The sequence below is a fragment of the Sus scrofa genome, chromosome 16 (genome assembly GCF_000003025.6).
Source record: "Sus scrofa isolate TJ Tabasco breed Duroc chromosome 16, Sscrofa11.1, whole genome shotgun sequence".
Lineage (NCBI taxonomy): Eukaryota > Metazoa > Chordata > Mammalia > Artiodactyla > Suidae > Sus > Sus scrofa.
The window spans coordinates 46,941,894-46,960,868 of record NC_010458.4 but is presented as its reverse complement, the minus strand read 5'-3'; positions in this window follow the sequence as shown (position 1 = coordinate 46,960,868).

Genomic DNA, 18,975 nt, shown 5'->3' with positions numbered 1-18,975 from the left:
AAATCTCGTGCTTTCAAGTATCCATTTGGCATGGTGGAATTTTGTTTTCATCACAAAAACCCTAGGGGGAGTTCCTGTTGTGATGAAGTAGAAACAAATCTGACTAGTATCCATGAGGTTGCGGGTTCAATCCCTGGCTCTGCTCAGTGGGTTAAGGATCTGGTGTTGCTATGAGCTGTGGTGTAGGTTGCAGATGCAGTTCACATCCCGAGTTGCTGTGGCTGTGGCAAAGGCCGGCAGCTGTAGCTCAGATTCGACCTGGGAGCCTCCATATGCCATGGATATGGCCTTAAAAAGCCAAAAAAAAAAAAAAAAAAAAAAAAAAAAAAAAAAGGAGAAAGAAAGGAAAAGAAGGAAAGAAAACCTTAAATGAACAACAACAACCAACTCCCCTCCAAACCTAGGAAATACTCCTTTGACTTCACACCCAAACCAAATTATTCCTGCCCTTTCTGTATCCTTAATGCCTGATAAATCTGCCTCCTTTCCATTCTCCCAGCAACTACTCTCTACCTCTCATTTAGGTCATTGTAAGAAGCCGATCCTTTCCTCCAGCATCTTTCACTCCAATTCATTGTGGCCCAATTAATCTGCCTAAAGGCCAGTCCTCTGAAAATTTTTCAGGTCTATTACCTAGAGAATTTAGATAGACTCACTTTTCTCATTTATTCTTTTAGATACTCTACAATTTGGCTTCCAACAAAATGTTCAGCTGTGTATGGCCCTTCATTTATCTATCCTATGCCTTAGCCAAATTGGTCTACTTGCTGTCTCCCAAACAGATATTTCATTCTCGTGCTTTGGAGCCATTTCCTTTTTTTCTTTTTTTTCTAGGAAGACCACTCCTCAATTTCCTCTTTTCTATTTAAAAATATTTTCTATCCTTGAAGCTTCAGCTCAAGATGCTACATCTTTGATGAAGATTTCTTGGCTCTTGCCTCTTGGAAATGATTTACGCCTTCTCTGGACTCCTATAATATTCAGGTCAAATCTCTCAGGGATCTTATCTGATTCCTCCCTGAGTTATAATTGTTCATGTGAAATGTCACAGTAGAATTTTGCAACTAGGAAGAATATTTTTACTCTTTCTCTTATTAAACTTTAAATTCTTAGAGGCAGGAGTTTATCTCCTTCATGTTCATGTCCCATGGAGTATGGGGCAGATACTTATCACATGGCAGATGTTCACTAAATGACTGTCAAATAAATGAAATGAACATTGAAAATCCACAGTGGTAATACTAACTATTGAGACATATATTGTCCCAAAGCTGGAAAATGGGATTCACTTAGATATGCTTGTCCCTGCCTCTTTTTTTCTCTTGGATATGGGTGACCAAGGATTTCTAGTGAGACTTGTTAATATTTGGTTTATCTGAGGAAGCCAAAGAGAACATAAAAAATGGGAAGAATTGAAAAATTATGGTTGGGACAGCAGAAACAAACCCAAGTAGTATCCATGAGGATGCAGGTTTGATCCCTGGCCTTGCTCAGTGGATTAAGAATCCGGTGTTGCCATGAGCTGTGGTGTAGGTTGTAGACACAGCTCGGATCCTGAGTTGCTATGGCTGTGGTGTAGCCAATAACTACAGCTCTGATTTGACCCCTAGCCTGGGAACTTCCATCTGTCGTGGGTGTAGCCCTAAAAATATTGGGAAGAAAAGGGTGATGACAGGATGTCACTGACTAACTGACTTTCTTTTTTCTCATCAAAAAATTTCACCCCTTGTTTCTTTCATATCCTCCTTGTCTTCCTCCTGTTTGCCATACTTTTGGACCCATGGTGAGGACCACGATTGATTAATAATGATTAGAAAGATAATATTAGATTTCTTGCTCCGTGGAATTTTTCTGGTTCTGCTGAATTATTATGGCCATTGAGGAAATTTAAAGTCTTGCTTTCCCGTTCTATAAAATGAAAGGGTGATAATGGATTAGCTCTGAGTTCCCTTATAGGATCATAATTTGTTGAAATCTAGTGTTTAGTACTAGATGTTTTCTTTTCACTCGAGCTGTTGAGTTCTTGAGTAGAACATTAACATCTTCTTTGCTCTGGATAGTTTTATGGATCGTGTTAAACCTTGGCAGGGTGGAAAAGATTTGAATTGATTGGTACCAAAGATTCATAGGGCTGAGAAAGAGATGGATATTATTGTCTTGAAACTTATATGAGGGGTAGCTGATTGTAATCATTTTTTTTTTTTTCTGGAAGCTGGTATAGGCACACATACCTCTGAATCCAAGAAAAAAAGACTTCTTGTCCCTGCTCAAGCACCTGTTAAAAGACCTGTCATTGAACCTCCATCCCTAAATAGCTCTGATGCAGATCCACCACTGACACCCTTAAAACATTTCCTTTGACTGAAGATCACAACCTCAGCCTATCCAGGCTGACTTGAAGCCAGCTACTTCCTGCCCAAACCAAAATAACTATGAGCCAAGCCAAAGGATAAGATAGTTTGAATGGATCAGCAGAATAGACGATAATGAGATGAAGGCCATGGAGATGCTGTTGCCTTCGCTGATGGTGCCTGGGGTCCTCTGCCCATGTTGGGAAAATAGGGAGGGGAAGAGAGACCTCCCAGGAGTTGAATGTGGATCACGAGCGGTTCCCCATGACTACCGATGGACCCCCTCCTTCCAGGAATGAACTCGCCAACTGACCTCAAAAGGAGCTCAGCCCACGCCTGCCATTGACCACAGTCTTGTCACCAACACTGTATGATTAACTGAATCAAAAGCTTCCGACAGGTCTAAAATTAGCCTTGCTAAACATATCATTAAGGAGTTAGGGAGGAGTGTGAATGACCTTTCTTCAGCCCTGGTCTCCCAGAACCAGTCAGCTGTGGGGGCTCACTGGAGTGCTAAATAGAGCTCTTAGGTTCTTGAAATAAATGACCCTTTAGATTGATTTTTTTTAATTGCCTGAAGGTGCATATTTTTAGAAAAATTGGAAGCATTCTGTTCATCTATTTTGAATCATTTGAGTGTAAAAATGTGGCATTTTCACACTTTGGGATATTCAAGTCCCCTATTCCTTTTTTTAAAGTCTCTAATATTTTTTTAAACCTTTCAAATTAGTTTATTTAAAGGCCAAATTTTATTTCCTCGCAGTTTCTGAGGTAGGAGTGTAACTTCACCAGCTTTGAGGGAAAAGAAAATCATGATAGTTCATCGTAAAGAAGTCATAAATATGTGGGTATACTATTCTCAGCATTATATTTCTGGTAGGGACTTAAATACCCATGGAGAAGAGTAGCAAAGACAGGGTCTGTTTTCTCTCCTTTGCCCCAACATTTAATGGTAAATTAAAGAAAAAGACTTCTACTCTCTATCCCTGCTGCTCAAGGACACCCTTAGCCTCCATTCTTTCTAAGTTCCAAGAGTGAAAGACCCCGGGGAAGAAACTGAAGATGACATGGGACCATTTCTGAATTCTTGCTTGACATGAGCCAGACTGTTTCAATTTCTTCACTTCCCAGCTCAATTATTTTGAAATCTCATTTCTCTTCTCACTAAGCCAGCGTGTCCTAAAGTAGGTTTCCTAGAACACTGGGTCTGTAGGATGTTAATAGATGTGACTTGGAAACAGAGTTTTGAGTTAAACAGATTTCTTTACTGCCGGGCTTCTTTCTTAGATTCCCTGGTGTGTGAGATGAATCTCTGAGAAGGGAATATGGTGTGTAGTATTTCTCATGCTTATATGCCTCGGATAAACTTGCTTGTATCCTCTCTCTCTGTCTTTCATTCTTTCTGTCTATTTAATAAACCAACTATCTAAAAGACTTATGTTTTCAGAAATACAATCTGCAAAGTAAAAGATGATATTTGTAATTTTAAAATCATCTCTATTGCTCAGTTGACTGAGCAGTGATTATCTAGAGTGGCTGTGGGTGTGTCCCAGCTCTCCCCCTGGACTGTCACTTGTTTTCTTTGAGAGGCCATTCATTCATGTATATAATGAGATGGCTGGGTCAGATGATCCTTTGACCATTATAGTGCTCTTTTCCCAAGTTCCTACAAGGTGGACAATGTTGGGACTTGGCCACCCCAGCCCTCAACCACAGTTGGCTGGACTAGAGGTAGAAATAGTGTTCTCTGCTCAGGTATGGGTGAAGTACCTTGGGCTTACTATTTTTCAGACATTGTCAAAGAGTCATGCGTGCTCAGAAAACAAACCTGAGAAATTTTAGGCTAAAGGAAAGCCTTTAACAAAGCTCTTGAAGATAGGAGCTTGGCTAGAAAGTGGCTCCTCAGCCAGGATTGTAATATAGGCCTGACAGCACAGCTCAGGTCATTTTCAAAATTTTTAATTAAATTGTATCTGTGCTAATGCTGTAATTATAAATAGGCTCTGTCAAATCAAGGAGCATTTGCCCTTCAGTCATTGTATTTCAAGGCACTGACTGACCACTTTTGATGAGTGAGAAATGTCTTCAGCTTGTAGGTCTACTATAGAAAGATGTAGCCTTTATAACTAAGTGTCATCTTCTCTCTCATCCTTCCACCTCAGATCCAGAGCCTGGTTCAGCAAAGTGAATCAGCAATAAATGTATGTGTGTGTGTGTTAGACACACACTCATGCACATATGTACATGCATTCTTTTTTCCCCATAGAGGTTATTATAGACTATGAAGTTTCTGATTTACTCTCTCTTTCCATATTGGCTCAAGCCACACAGGTTCAGAGTGGTGCTGCAGCACCAGTCTGAGCATAGAGGAATTGTGAAGGAGATTCTCTTCCTGTGTAGACAGCATTGGGTGGCTGTCACAGGTCTACAATCTGTCCTTAAGGGTTGTAAAGTCGGGCTCTGCCATACCAGCCCCTCCCACAGCTCCCTTCTCATAAATCAGCTTGCATTCTGCAAATTCCCCCAGTGCTGACAGTAGATGGTGTGACCCGACTCTCCTCAGGTCCCCAGCCACAGCTGAGTGGATTAGGGGTAGGTACCTTATGCCAGAAGAGTCAATCCCTAGGCTGGCTTGATCAATGATATTTTTTTCTCTCAAGAATTTGACCTTCAGAAGTTCCTGTTGTGCCTCAGTGGTCATGAACTGGACTAGTATTCATAAGGACTCGGGTTTTATCCCTGGCCTTGCTCAGTGGGTTAAGGATCCAACATTGCCATGAGCTGTGGTGTAGGTTGCAGGCGTGGCTCAGATAACATGTTGCTGTGGCTGTGGTGTAGGCTTCAGCTCCGATTGGACCCCTAGCCTGGGAACCTCCATATGCCACAAGAGTGGCCCTAAAGAGACCAAAAAAAAAAAAAAAAAAAAAAAGAATTTGACCTTTTCCTCCCCCATGCATTAGACTTTGCTTTTTTTTTTTTTTGGCCACGGACATGTCATGAACAAGTTCACGGCTAGAGACTAAACTTGTACCACAGCAATGGCCCAAGCCATAGCAGTGACAACGCTGGATCCTTAACCTGCTGAGCCTCAAGAGAATCCAATGTTTGCTCATTTTAAAAAAGCCTCTGCCTAACCTATCATCCCAACCATTTTTCCTTTTCTAAACTTTGAGCTGAGAAATTCCTATGGGAATGACTTATCTGTTGGTTTCTTTCTCAACTACATGGAAATTTGTCTGTTTGTCTTCTAGTACATGATGGAGGAACAGATGGATGGATTTTCACCCTATTTGGAGAGTATATTTAGATGGCCTCGCTTAAAATAGGCTGTGTGACACCCATGAAATTCACTTTGGGGGATGGATTAAAAAAAGGAAGGGCTTTTTATCTGTAGACATTTCCCAAAACACCTGCAGAGATCCACTTGCAATCAAGTTGCTTTTGGGCAGTTGGCTGTAGCTAATCTGAATGATGCAATTTGGTGCAGAGCTTGAGGTAGCTGGGGACCTAAAAGGGACACGGGCCTTTACGTCTTTCACAGGAATCTGGAGTGCGGTTTGGACCATCTCTACCCACTCCTTCCCAGGAATGGTTTGGTTTTCTGTAGAAAATATTTGAATCACTTTAGAGTTAAAGCCAGGTTAAAGAAGAAAAATAAAGAGAGAGAGAGAAGTGGCTTCCTGCCTTTAGCCCTGAGAAGCTAGAATCTTCCAAAGTAAGCAGGTGGTGAGACTGATTCAGGGATGGTCAGTGCCTGACAAATGCTGAGGGACCAAGCCATGTAAGACTGAGATGGAGGCTTGGGGGTGACACAGTGGTGTCTCAGGGACTGAGGGGTGGGCTGCATGGCTGGATGTACTGGCTCCAGTGTCAAGTCAGGGATCTGGGGTCATGTTTGGGTTCAGCATTTTTTTTTCCCTAGCACGTTTCTCAGAAACTGTGGAAAGCAAATGCACAGGCATATGGGCTGCTGTCAGTGATAACAAATGTATTGTACACATTTTGTGTCAGTTCCTGGAAGCTGAATTACCACATGGCTGGATATAAAATAACCTCTCTCTTATTTTAGATTGTCAAGTGGATTTTAGAAGACAATGGTGAGGAGTTCTCTTGTGGTGCAACAGATTAAGGAGCTGGCATTGTCCCTGTAGTGGCTTAGGTCACTGTGGGGTGTGGGTTTGATCTCTGGCCTGGGAACTTCCACATGCCATGGGTATGGCCAAAAAATAATAATGGTGATACATTTGCAGGAGTTTAGAATTTTGGGGGAAATCTTGATGGTGTGTGCTGTGGTAACTTCAGTGAAAATTTACAATGTTTTTATTGGTATGGTACATCATTTATTCTGCCATGAGTTGGATGTTGTTTTAAACATCATGAATTGCAAGATTCATAAACTAGAGAAAAGCAGAAATGGTTAGAAGGGCTCCCTATAAAAGTTCGTTTAGTTTGTATGAACAATTTACAGTTTATAGAGCCTCCTTTGTAATAAAGAATAGTGGAAATGGAAATAACATTTAAAATAAACAGGCTGACTTTACATACTAATGATATTCTCTCAAATCACATAAGGTAGGTGTTATTGATATCTATGTTATTGATGATAGTTGAAGAGATTGACTCGAAGTAAGGATTCAAGCCCACGTCTTCGCCTACCATTCCTCATATAGTTTCATACCCAGCCCTATGGTGTCTTCTTTTTACAGTTTATTTTTGGTGGAAAATGAACCTGCAACAATAAACAAAACAAAGTGCAACAACTTAAATACCCAAAAGGAAAGGTGTGTCAACTAATCCCTCTTCCGGACCATACATCCTCTTGTCCTATCTCTTCTTCCAACCATTACCATGGAAACCAGCTACACTATCGATCTCCATCTTTGTTCCTCCAGGATTGTCTGACTTGACAGTGTGGGCTACCTGCTAGAACCCACTAGGTTGTTCTCATGCATGCACAGATCTGGAACTGAAGGTGAATACCCATGGGCAATTCCTGACCAATGGAGGGTGGGAGCTGGTCAATAAATGCTCCCTTTCTGGATCACTCCTCCTGCATATCTTTACAATGTACCTTGTGTTATTTTTTTTTTTCTCTCCTTACCTGTTTTTCTTTTTTCAGCTCTCAACTGTTTCCTGGATTCATCTCTGTAAGTTAATGACCCATATACAACTCTTTATCTCAGGCTCTGTTTTCTGGGGGAAACCCAAGCTAAGACAAAAGGTTTTGACAAAAGCTAAGACAAATACCACCTACAAGACTACACACTAATTACAGTGAGAATTCATTGTTTCTTTCTTTCATTTGGCGTTCACTCTTTCTTCTAATGATAGCCATACCTTGAATTCCTTTTTTTTCTAACTCACTCCATATGGCTTTGGTGGACCTCATTCCACCCCCTGATTCCACATGTTCCAGGCCACTGTCTAGGTTTGGAGGAGAACATGTGACCCAATCAGATGCTGTAAGACTTCCTGGGGACAGGCCTCTTGCTTCCATGTGCTAGGCTGGGCCCCTGAGAGGCTGAGAGGGCCACGCCCTTAGTACAATTATGTGGGACTTGAGACTAGGGAAGTCAGCACTAATTGAAGGGGAAAAAAATTCACTTCCTGGTCATTATTTGAGTCCAGACTCCATCTATGCACAAAAGCACTGAACTGTTAGTAAGCGCGTAACTGCCCTTTGGCCAATCTGCTCACTTGCAATGAAAATGTCTTGAGCATTCTCCAAATCTTCAAAATATCTAGGTTTAGGCTTTGCCCTGGACCAGTAGACCTCAAGACACACCTTAATTTCCACCATACAAGTATCATCCCAATAACAGGATTAAAGAAACTACCATGGGGAGATAGATTTCTTTTCCTTTCATCTCCATACATTCAATCAGACTGAGATGTCCTAGGTTAAATAATCTGTGACACAGTTTCAAACTTCCCTTGTAGAGGAACAGCATATTCTCAATATCTTTGCTAATGAGCTCATGGAAGCTGCAGCTAGGATGCAGTCATTTCTGCCTGGATGAAAGGGTTAGCTGTGTGGTGATGATTTTGGTGTGACTCACTTCTTCTGGGGCCCTAGTGTCCTCTTTCACTCTCTGGAATTGTTTTTTTTTTTTTGAGGAATGCTCTGTACTAAGCTGTATACTGCATCTACACTAGGGCAGGGCACTCACAAGCATTACTGGCAGTGGTTTGGAGAATCCAGGTTCTATCATCAGCCTTATGTTGTGCCTCAGATTTTACCTTCTGGTTCTCAATTTATGATTATTTCACTTAAGCAAATTCATGGCTTTCTTCCCTAATCCAAATCACTGTCTTCTGTGGAAGGATTACTCAGATTTAGAAGAGTTTTCTTACATTGCCCTACAACTCAACTCTGCTTCTAGATGCCAGCGGGCTTATAGCTTACCTGATAGTGTGATGCAGATGAAGGCTTCTTAGGCAAGGGAGTAAGAGCATCATGCCTGTCTTAAGATGGCTCAAGTTGGAAGTTCCCATTGTGGCACAGTGGAAATGAATCTGACTAGTATCCATGAGGACTTGGGTTCAATCTTTGACCTCGCTTAGTGGGTTGGGGATCTGGTGTTGCCATGAGCTGTGGTGTAGGTTGCAGATGTGGCTTGGATCCCCTGTGTTGCTGTGGCTATGGTGTAGGCTGGCAGCTGCAGCCCCAATTCAGCCCCTAACCTGGGAATTTCCATATTCTGTGAGCAGCCCTAAAACCAAAAAGAAAAAAAAAAAAATGGCTCAAGCTATTGGGCATCTTTGAGGCAATTATCTAAATCCCTAGAACTTGCGTGGTTTCTAAACTGCCTCAAACTCCACATCAAGGTATCTCTGGCTCCTTAAAGGATCAGGAAACCCATGAGCTTACCTCATCTATTAGCCATTCTTAAAAACTTTTCTCTATAGGCTGAACAATTTGTGATTTTCCTCATTGTCTTAGGTATTGAAAGCTCAAGGAGAGGTGCTGAGTCAGTCTGGGACAAATCTAAGGGCATAGGACAGACCTGAAGACAGAAGTCTTGAGTTGAAAAGAGATGCCAATCAAAGAAAGGTCCTATTCATCTAAGAAGATTCTCTGAACAATGCTTTTTTCCAGGTGTGCCAGTATCCATCTGATCATACTGTCACAACTAGTTCTATCTTTTGAGGACAGTGCTTTCCTTTAAGAAAGCTATTTTTATCTCTGGCATCAGGGTTTTTGTTACATTTGCCAAGGGGCCCTGTGGTTCAATTTTAAATACTGAATGTGCTTCTATGTTCCTTTGAGTTACTGTTAATTTTTACTTCTAGGTAATGGTGTATGATGTGACTAGTGATTCAATTTTTAGACTAAAGCTCTGGTTACAACTTCCCTGCTTTTGCCTGTTGATATAACTTCAGTAATCTGTTTTTCAGCTGAGAGCATGGGGTCCTGCTGAGAAAGACAAATGAGCATCAGGAGGAAGGAGGAAGGCACTCGTAGTTGTACTGGTAGCCTTGGACTGACCAGGGGCTTCAGCTGGTTTTCTGTAGACACATCGATGAGGCCCTCAGCCAGAATCCTGCTCTTTTTAGGATTACCTTTGGGGCTCCCTGCTAAGATTTCTTATACCTCTTACCATACATAAACAAATTGAATTACACAAAAATGACAAAATTCACCTTACCTGTACTATGGGCCATTCCTCAGGCATTTAGGGTTGTGAACCAAGGTCTAGAGAGTGCACATCTGATCTCACAGAGCCGAGCAAGTTGGCTGAGCAAGTCAGTTGTAGGGATTTCTTAGACACCCTGTTGCAGAATTGTGAAATTTATCACTAAGACTTCCAATGGGCTTCTTTTAGTAATCATTTTGTTAAGACTTCAAAGCTGATTGTTATATATTAGCGGGCATCCGTTCTGTGCAAGGCGCCATACTTAACACCAAAAGGCAATGCAAAGATGGAGAAGAAAGGGTTTCTTGCCTTCAACACATTTACAATCCTTGCTGGGAAGCTGGGGCACCAAATAGATGAAATTAAACAATGAAGTAAGTGTTTTGTGGGAACACAAAACTGCAATCCCCCAGAGATGTAACAAGGCAGCTGGTGATTACTAATTAGGTTTATTCAATATAATTAACTTTTTTTGATGAAAAATAAGTGAGTCCATTGTTGCTTTACATAACCTTAATATTCATCACCACCCAAAGATAGATGTAGATTTTGTTTCTGATGATGAATACCTAGCATGGTTTATTTTGCGGCTCTGACAGAGAAACTCAGATGTTGTTGTTATTTTATTTACCAAAATTCACAGTTTCTGGAACTTGACTGGATATTTTTACGGCCCAGGAAAACTTCTGAGCCACTGAGTACACACTGTTACCTATTTGAAGAAGTCAGAGAAGTAGCAAGTGGTGGCAAAAAAAAAAAAAAAAAAAAGATTCTGGAGTCAAACTATGTTCATGTCTAAGACTTATCTTGACTATGTGTGAGCTGTATGACTATGGGCAATTTACTTAATTGCTGATGTTCTGATTAATCACTGATAAAGCAGAGAAAATAATATCTTTCTTGCAGAGGTATTGAGGGGGATATGTGATTTTTGCACATAAGGCCTACTGGCACAATATGTGAAACTGGTAGGCACCCCATGATGACAGCTTTTAGACTGATGAAACTATGCATGTCTGAATTGCCTCTTCAGGTCATTTGAATCTTCATATGGGATGACCAGGAATTGTGACATGTCTGAGGCCCAAAGTAAGTTATGCAGGGCACTCTCTTGACTAGAGTGTATGTAGTTTTTTCTTTTCTCTTTTTTTCTGGCTGCACACACAGCATATGGAAGTTCCTGGGCCAGGGGTCACATCTGAGCCACAGCTGTGACCTATGCCGCAGCAGTGACAATGCCAGGTGCTTAACCCCCTGTGCCACAATGGGAACTCCAAGTTATGCAGTTTTGAATGCCAAGTGTATAACAGTAATAATTTAAGAAAACATTTTTTCTTTCCATGGCTGCACCTGCACCATATGGAAGTTCCCAGGCTAGGTGTCGAATCAGAGCTGTAGCTGATGGCCTACTCCACAGCCACAGCAACAGGGGATCTGAGTTCTGTCTGTGACCTACACCATAGCTCATAGCATCGCCGGCTCCTTAACCCACTGAGTGAGGCCAGGGATCAAACTTGCAATCTCATGGATACTAGTCAATTCATTTTTGCTGAGCTATGATGGGAACTCTTTAAATGATATCATTTAAAGTGTGAAAAAAATCTTACTGCAGGAATGTGAATTTGCAATTGAAACCCTCAGTCCTCAAACTTTGGTTCTATAAGCAGCAGTCTAGAAATGTAATTAAGTCTTTAAGGTGAGTAGCTAGGAAGATCGCACTTCGAACCTAAATTCTCACACTTGTAAATGGTATAGTTTTGGTCAAATTGCTTGTGCTCTCTAAGCCTCTGTTTCTTCCTGTATGAAAAAGGGCCCTTCATATGGTTCTTATAGGGATTAAGTAAGTTAGTAATGAGTTATTGAGTACATGTACAATAAACATGAGCTGTTATTATTATGTTAATATTAAAACACACAGCTGTTTAAACAGTAGCTTGCTAACAAGGAAGAAATACATCTTTTTGCAGGCAAACTCTGTGTAAGAGTTCACTGACCTGCAGTGGTTTACACAAAGGGTAGCAAATGCCGTGGATGTGATGTGGTATTCTTTTTTTTTTTTTTTTTTTTTTTTGTCTTTTTGCTATTTCTTTGGGCCGCTCCAGCGGCATATGGAGGTTCCCAGGCTAGGGGTCGAATTGGAGCTGTAGCCACTAGCCTACGCCAGAGCCACAGCAACGCGGGATCCGAGCTGCGTCTGCAACCTACACCACAGCTCATGGCAACGCCGGATCGTTAACCCACTGAGCAAGGGCAGGGACCGAACCCGCAACCTCATGGTTCCTAGTCGGATTCGTTAACCACTGTGCCACGACGGGAACTCCTGATGTGGTATTCTTTTATAATTACTGCAATGGCTTATGTGAAGACCATCTATATGCTAGTACAATAGTGACAAATTAGCTTACAACAAAGCATCATTAATATATATATAATTATATACATATAATTATATATTATAATAACGTAGTATAGAATACATAATATGTTGATAGCATAAATATATATCAGTATGTATAATATATATGTATATCATTGTCATCTCATTGCTTAAAAGACTGTTCACTCTGGGGTTAAGACTCTTTCTTTGAGTCAGGGTGGGCTGTGGTTAATCATAGTGTTCTTTATTGATTCTTTTGCACCTTAGGTGGTTTTCTTTTCTAGGTACCTGTGTATGGGAGTTAGAGGAAGTAGGATATGGTTAGTGACTTATTTTTAGATCTCATATAACTCAGCTTTGCCTCTGTTATTACAATTCCAGACACCATAGCTTCCTTGGTTACCCTTGCTTTGCAAGCTCCTTTTACACTTTGTGGTAAACCAATTGATCATTGAGGCTGAAGAAAATGAAGCATGCAGAGAGAACGGCTGAGAACTATGTTTCCTTCACTGACCTTAAAGTGGAGGAGTGACTCAGACCTGGGTGAGTCTTAAAATAGGGATGTTCTTCCCCCTGAAGCTGTAGGGATTAGTGCTGTGGGCCTGGGAGTTCCTGAAATGAGTGCCTCCCAGGGCACTTCCCCAGGGCACCGCGTGGGCCCCTGCACCTTCCTGGAGGAGGGTGGGACCCTTGGTTCCCATGGACCCCCTTCCTGCCACCTGCCATATTTGAGCTCCCCAGATCCTGGGGGAGGCAGAGAGAAGAAAGTGGGGTTCCCAGGCAACAGAGCACCACAGAGAAGCCCAAGGCAGGTCCGCATAGCCACAGGGGAATTGGCTGTAGCAAGGGAAAACCTCCTCTCTGTAGTTGCAGGCATGATGCCCAGTCACCCGTCACAAGCCCATCCAATCCTTTCAGAGGCAGATTCTGCCTGGGATGTTCTGTTACTTTCTCAAGAATATTGTTTGTAATTAAGAGCCTAAAATCATAAGTAAATTTTCCTCTCGTTTTCTCCTTACAGAGTGGAAAATCTTACAAAGTTCTTCTTCTTCTTCTTTTTTTTTTTTGTAAAAATATTTATGGACGTTTTGGGGCTATTTCTAAACCAGGTTGATATTAAAGACAATCCTTTCTGGGAGTGCTGACCAGTGGCCTATTCAAGTTTGAAGGAAGATAATCTGAAAAATGTACACTTTATAGGGAGAAGAAACCTGGAAAGCAGTAATGCCAAAGGGGAGCTGGGGTGATAGTGATCAGTTCCCGAACAGCCAGACAGCAATGAGAGAAGGCAGCACGAAAGGCCAGACCTATTCTGGGACGCATACCCTGAGTCACGGAGTAACAGAGGCCAGAGGTGACAGCTGGTCTCTTGGCTCCTCAGAGAGCAAGCATCTGGAATATCACTTTGATTTTATGAAGCTTAGTTTAGGGGCATAGAACCTTTGGGAATTGGAGAAGGGCAAGGAGAAGAAATCGTTGGAGGTATGGAGGACTCAGGGAATCTGATCAGAGGAAAGATTAAAGGAGCAAAGAATGGGTAGATAATGGGGGAATGGTAATAATCTACTAATTCCTGATGCCTCAGAAGGCAAGGATTGTTATAATAGGAGATGGTATAATTAGAAGACAAGATGGGAATTGAAAGGCTGAATAGCATAAGAAAATGCTCTGGCCAACTGTATTAGTTTACACAATAGGACCACCATTTCCCAAGAAAATTCAGTGTGTGTGTGTGTGTGTGTGTGTGTGTGTGCGCGTGCGTGTAAGGTCCCCATTGTTGAGATATTTGAAAGTAGATTTTCAGTACAATGGTACCATATAGGTCTCTGGATCGTAGACCATTGAAGCACAGTGATCCAATCTATAAAGCCTCAAGAATAGAGCCATACATGTATATTTTGTAGTTTCATTGCTTGGTCAAAGTGAATTAGACCTGTGGTCACCTGACCTCTAAACTTGGCAATAGGTGTCTGAATGTAGCTTCTAGAACTCAGAGCCTTAGTGAATGAACCTCAAAATGCTCCTCTAAAATGTAGGCTTTTTTCAGAAGATTTTGACTTGATACTTACAATTTCTTCTGTGATGAGAAAAGGAATTCAACCAAGGCCAAGATGTAGAGCTCTTAATCTCTCATGGAGGAAGCATGGTCCATCCATGGAGGATGCAGGGAGTACCAGAGAGTGAAGTAGAGGCAAGGACCCCGTTCTGGCAAAGAACCTATCAATAACTTTGACATATGAATTCTAGAGGATGCCATGACATGGGTGGTTTCTGTTACAGGACTGGAGATCTGGTTAATGTGGAAAAGTGTTTGAAAATCCATGGAAGGTGACACATTGCCTATACAAGCAGGGATTTTGATTTGGACTAAAATAAGCTGCCTTTTGTTAATTCCAATTTCAGAAACAGAAGTTTGCTGCTAGGTTTGGAGGACAGCTGGGAAAAGCCTCTGGACTTGGATCCATCCATACAAGCCTTCTCAGACATCAGGGGCCTATAAGGGGCCAGCCATTTTCGCTGTCTATTTTTATTTATAAATAAGTCCTACCTCCCAGGTGCTGGAAAGCTAATCCAGGCTGACAGATTTCCTTACTTGACTGCCTAAGGCTTTCAATGGCCTATGTCACTGCTATTAATAGTAAACTCTATATTCTTAAAGAACTTTCCTGTCTGCTCTGCCAGTCCTGGGACAGACCTTGGTGAGAAAGATCAAGTTGGGGTTAGACTGGAGGAAGACAGAAGCAATTAAGTAGAGGGACAGGGAGGCACCAAAAGAAGAAAAGCCAGGAATTTCTTGAGGGAAATTAACCTTAAGATGACTTTGAAACTTTCCTTGATACATTCTTCTAGCAATTGGTTTTAAAGTCTACATAATACAAGAATTAAGGACCTCAACAGGACCCATGGGTAGATGGAAAGTGATTCTGATTACCAGATTAGTTGGCCTCTACGAGAAGGGGACTCAAGAGCTGATCTTGTTGAGTGAGCTTTTTCGGCTCTCTTTTTCTTAAGCAATATTTTGCTTAAAACAGAGCAATATGTACCTTTTTGCTAGTCTCTTCCTTTAGTTTTCAAAGAGCATTGCATATTTGGGGAGAAATTCCAGTCAGTTTTGGTATTTTTGTGTTTTGCTTATTTATCCTACTGTGGCCCAAGGTCTCAAGCAGATATTGTACAGTGCCTCCAAACCCTTTAGAAGCAAAACCTTTATTAATGGAATTCTGGGAAATAGAATTTATGCTTAACTCCTAGTTAAACATAAAACCCCCTTTGCTTTAATCCTTGATGTTGCAATCCTTTTTAAAATGTTTCCGTTTGCTTTTTTGTCTATGCACAGTACATGGACACGATCTAGTCTTGCTTTGATGATTCAGCATCTTGCAGGCCTTCAGTTCTAACAATGTTTTATGCTTAGAGGAGAGGGTACAGAAGATTGGAATGAGTCTAAGCCTTGTCTGAAAAGGCTCTTTTATCTAATCGTGTTTGAATCCTGAGGCTGACTGGCATTCAGTTCTGAAATCCTGCGGGTCTCCAGCCTCAAATGCTGCTACTCCTGTAGCAGGGCCAGAATGAATTGTTTGCTTCCACCTGACCTCCTCTTAGGAAAATTATGAACTCCTGATAATAAAAGACCAGCAGGGGAGCTGTGTCTATAAGCAAGACAAAACCCCTAGAGGACTATTCCCCGGGGGCATGGCTGGGTGCTGCCTCCCTAGGAGGCCTGAGACCATGTGCTCCTGAGTTTCTGTCTTGACAAGCAAGAGACCTGGGTGGGCCATGAGGTACATAGAGGATCCTAGCTCTTTTCCAACACAAAGGGCTGAGGAAGTGTAAATGTGTTCATTTACATGGAGTAGTGGAGTTACACCATGGTCTGTCTTGGTGCGCCCTGTGAGGTCAAGGATAAGTGCCAGGTTGGAGGACATAAATAGCCCATCCAAAGACAATTTTTAAAATCTCTTCTCTCTCGTCCTTTCCATTCTAGTCGCCAGAGTGATGACAATGTGGGACACATGAGAAGGACAAGAACACAATAGTAGGTCAGGATTCCTATTTGCCTCCACTTCTTTGGCTTATTGTAACAACAAAGAGAGAACTCACTGCATCAGAACTGCTGCACAACCCTCTTTCAGCCACAGGATTTACAACATTTATGAAGTAAATGGCAAAATCAATTAGAGCTGGGTCAAGGACAACGGGAGTTAGCCAAGGGAGCCCCGTGGTTCCTTGCTTGTCATGAATGATGTATAGAATGAGGTAATGCAATCAAAATTAAGTGAGAGCTGCAGAGTCACTTTCCACACAGCTGGGAGTGAAGCTTTTTGATGACTATATGATTTTAAAAAATGTCCTGGAGCATCAGAAGGCCTGAATTCTAGAATCGCATTACTTTGCAATCTTATGTCACAGGTATATTTGGCTTTCAAGGAAGCAGACTGTCTTCAAGGGGGAATGCCACAGATACTGACATTGGGAAGTTTGGGAAAGACTTTTACTCCCCATTTATCTGAACCATCCAACCTAGAGAATCAGCACAATTGCTATTGGAAACTGGGGAATGGAAAGGTGTGGTTGGAGAGGATAAAAAGTGAAAATCTGAAATGGGGCCATGTGTCTTGAGGGAATTAATTGGCCAAAGTAGAGTTTATAAAAAGAGCAGCCTCCACAATCCGCTTAGAACCAGGACTTTTACCTGCCTTGGGCTTTCTTTACTTGATGTTTACTGTCAGCTGCCTTTTCTGGCTCATGGACTTTGCTTCTTAGGAAGGGGGTGCGGGAGGGATACACGGGTTAGCCCCCTGTTCTGGCTGTGTAGCCTTGGGTCTCATCTCATTCCCTCTCATCTGGAGAGGGAACATCTGCCACAAACAGTGGTTTTGAAAATTGATGTAGTGTCAGTGGACAACAAGTATTTCTCTCCTTCCCTCTATTTTCCCTCTCTCTCTTCTTTTCTTATTGACTTCCCTCATTAGTATTCTAGTAGATGCCTACCTTGAAGCCGATGAAGCTTCTGCTTGTAAAGTGGACCTGTTCTTTTTGGAAACTCTGATTTAGCCAATTAGTTCCCTTTGGAGCAATATATTCTTAGGTTTATGAGAGAGAGGGGAAAGAGAGAGACAGAAACCACTATTTAGGGAATCATTTTGGAGGATTAAGTAAAGGGATTAGAAAGAGGGCATTTTATTTGCCATGGGGAAAAAAGGAACAAGATTCTTATAATCCATCTGTTTTCTACCAGTGTCCTGAGCATTAGCAAGACACTCCTTGAGAGACAAGATCTTCCATGGACCTGTGTTTGCTTGACATTTGATTTTATTTTGCCTACATTATTTGGGAAAACCCCAAGCTGAAAAATGTTTATAAGAGATCTTTTCCCTGGGGGTCCTGGCAGAACAAAACACAAAACAGATAGAGTGGGATGAACCCTTAATCCAGTTCTCTCAGGATTCCCACAGATAAATACCTGCTAAACATGAGTTCATGATACATAGTTGTGAAAACACAAGAAAACAATCTACCATGAATCTGCATTCATAGATATAACAAAGCTCATTAGAATTAGATAGTTTCTAATAATTTTAGATAGTGGAGACATTGGGTAGAAGCTATAAAAAATAATATTTTAAGTGATTGAAGACAAATGATATTGCTCTTTAGCACAGGGAACTATCTCTAGTCACTTATGGTAGAACATGATTGGGGATAATGTGACAAAAAGAATGTGTGTGTGTATATATATATATTTGTACATATATGTATGTCTGTATATATATATATATTTGTATATAAATGTATGACTGCGTCACTTTGCTATACAGCAGAAAATGACAAAACACTGTAAATCAACTATAATAAAAATTACAAAAAATACAAAATGGGGAATTTAAAATACAAGAAAAGAAAAACTATCATAAAAATAATTTTTAAAAAAGGAAAGGCAGATTTTAAATGAACTTACTAGAAATTCTAGATGGGAACGTAATTGAATGCAGTTGAAATGAGAATTTGTAGGTGGAAAGTGGATCTAATAAAATTACCCAGAAACTAGCATTGAGAGAGAAAATATATAAGCAGGTGAAAATACATGTAGAATAGAATAAAAAAGTTGTATATGTTAACCATAGTTCTTGAAGGAAAGAATAAAGGTTGTAGGAGAAAGGTAATTCTTGAAGATATAATGATTAAGAATTTTCCTAAGTCCTCATATTTGGGAAGCACAACAGATCCCAAGCAGATTAAGTAAAAAGAATACCCTGAACTTGCTGAAATGAAATCTTAGAACTCAAAAGATAAAGAGCAAGTCTTAGAAACAATGAAAAAGAAATAGTATATTGTTTACAAGAACTGACAACAAACTTTACAATAGCAAAAAGGAATAAAAATATTTTCAATAAGTACATGTCCATGGAAAGTCTTTTTTTCCCCTTGTTTCTCAAGCAGTATCTTGCTAATGCTCAGAACACTGTAGAAAAAAAGTGGGTTATGAGAATCTTGTTCCATTTTCACCCATGGTGGATAAAATGCCTTTTCTTTCTCCTTTCTCAATCCTTGTATGCACCACAAATTATTCTTGAAATTGTGCTTTACTTTGCCTCTCCTCCCTCCTGCC